We start from the raw sequence: 1,954 nt of genomic DNA, 5'->3' as shown, positions 1-1,954 counted from the left end.
ATTATTTAAAATTTCAAACATCATCCACTGAACAGACAGGTGTGATTTGCTGCTTAGTTTTGGTTAACTAATTAGAGCAAATATTTCGTTGGAAATCTTGACTAAAGTTTCATTAAATAGGAACATGCAATTTCACTATCAAAATTTTCCAGTCTTCCACTTTACCACTTCTTGAATGACAACTGAATTTAATACTATTAGTACTTACTGTAGTAAAGATAATTAAATTTGGAAGATGGGCTTTACAAATTTGATGAAATATTCGAATAAAGATAATTTGAACAAATATACATAAAATAAAATAAAAAAGAATTGTATTCGTCCTCAACATATGGAGTTTCTGCGGGAAAACGTCAAGTTTATGTAACAAGAATTACTAAATTACCCCTAATTATTGGAAAATTTACATTTCATATCCCGGAAAGCCACCGGAACATCTCACTGATCTCCTCTCCGGCGCGGTTCGCCTCCAGATCGTCGACCACGGCGGCGGCGACTACAGTCTCACTCCGCCGGCTGCTGCCTGAGAAGAATCTCCCAGAGCTTCTCAACGACGCCGATGCCAGCCTGTCCATATAATCCCTCAGCCAATTCCTGCCGCTGGATACTTCCGCCGCGAGCGCCTCTCCCGGCGTCGGAATTCCGGCGGAGGAGTCCTTGTCCGCCGAATTGCTGCGATGAGTCACGGATCCTGCCGAGACCTCGTATCCGTTATCGTCGACGATGTACTCGAACGAGCCTATGGAGTACGAGCGCCGCTCTCGTTCCGCCGCCTCGGCGGCGGCGCTGCCGCCGCGGCTGATGCTTCCGATCTCGATGCGGAAACTGCCGCTGCTGCCGTTTCCGTCGCCGGAATTAATGCCGCGGCTCTGATTAAGGAGGATTTTATCGAGCAATTCGGAATCGGACGCGATCACGGCGGAGCGGCAGAGCGGGCACGTCTGATTGGATACGATCCACGCGTCGATGCAATCGGCGTGGAACGCGTGGCAGCAGATCGGCAGCAGGCGGAGCTGATCGTGCGGCTCGAATTTTGACAGGCACACGGCGCAGTCGCCGCCGCCGCTGAGATTTCCGGTGACCGATCGGAACGTGAAGAGCGGGAGAGAATCGAGCAGATTGCTCGCCGGCGCCGCCGCCACGTGGCATTGCGGCTGGCTGGAGACGACGACGTCGTCGTCGTCGGCGACGGAGTCAGTGTGATGGATGCGCTTCGAGAGGAGGCGGAGGAGGAGATAGATTGACGCCGAAATAACTAGGGCGGAGGCGATGATGATTATGATTAACACTATGGACGACCACGAGACGTCGTCGGTTGAGGAGGAAGACGACGGAGACGACGTGTCTATATACGGCGGCGGAAATTGCGGCATTTGCGTGATGACGGAGGCGCCGCCGTAGACGATGGTGGCGGGCGGCGGTGGAGCGGACATTTGGGGGAAAAATTTGGGGATTTCGATCACAAGAGAGAAGAGCTATTGATGGGGACGGAGGAGTTAATACTTATTGAGGGTGAGGTGGCACGTGAGACTCGCACGTGTCGGGGTTTACACGCCAAAACTATCTGATTCAAAGAATTTAAGATACGCATTAATGACGTTCTTCCATTTTAAGTGATTTTTTCTTTATTCGAATATTTCATCTGTTTAAATACAATATCCAGTGAATGGGGTGTTATACTAACTCTACTAATGAGAATTTATTGGCTAAATTAATGTGCAAAAATAGATTAAATTGTGACTGGTGCAAGTGCAGACTTAAAGAGGGAGTAGATGAAATTAAATGAAATTTGGGTGCAAATAAAAACAGAAAAGAGATGGATCAGTGTGGTGGTGGGGTTATTAAAAGGCTTCTATGTTTCAGGGCAATTGGTAAAGAGATTAAATTAAATGAAATTTGAATGGTTCGGTTTTGGAGTTAATTCTTCGGTTTGGTTTAGCAATATGGTTTTGTT

At 47.7% G+C, this 1,954-nt stretch overlaps 1 pseudogene; it reads right to left on the bottom strand.

The window, feature by feature from the left end:
* Positions 1-286: 286 nt before the first annotated feature.
* On the bottom strand, positions 287-1,461 carry LOC125201776 (E3 ubiquitin-protein ligase ATL4 pseudogene; annotated as a pseudogene).
* Positions 1,462-1,954: the final 493 nt, after the last annotated feature.

Source organism: Salvia hispanica, chromosome 2, assembly GCF_029641045.1.
Source record: "Salvia hispanica isolate PSC_SH4W2 chromosome 2, Shi_PSC_v1, whole genome shotgun sequence".
Lineage (NCBI taxonomy): Eukaryota > Viridiplantae > Streptophyta > Magnoliopsida > Lamiales > Lamiaceae > Salvia > Salvia hispanica.
The sequence above is the reverse complement of the archived record's forward strand: the minus strand, read 5'-3'. Positions and strand labels throughout refer to the sequence as shown.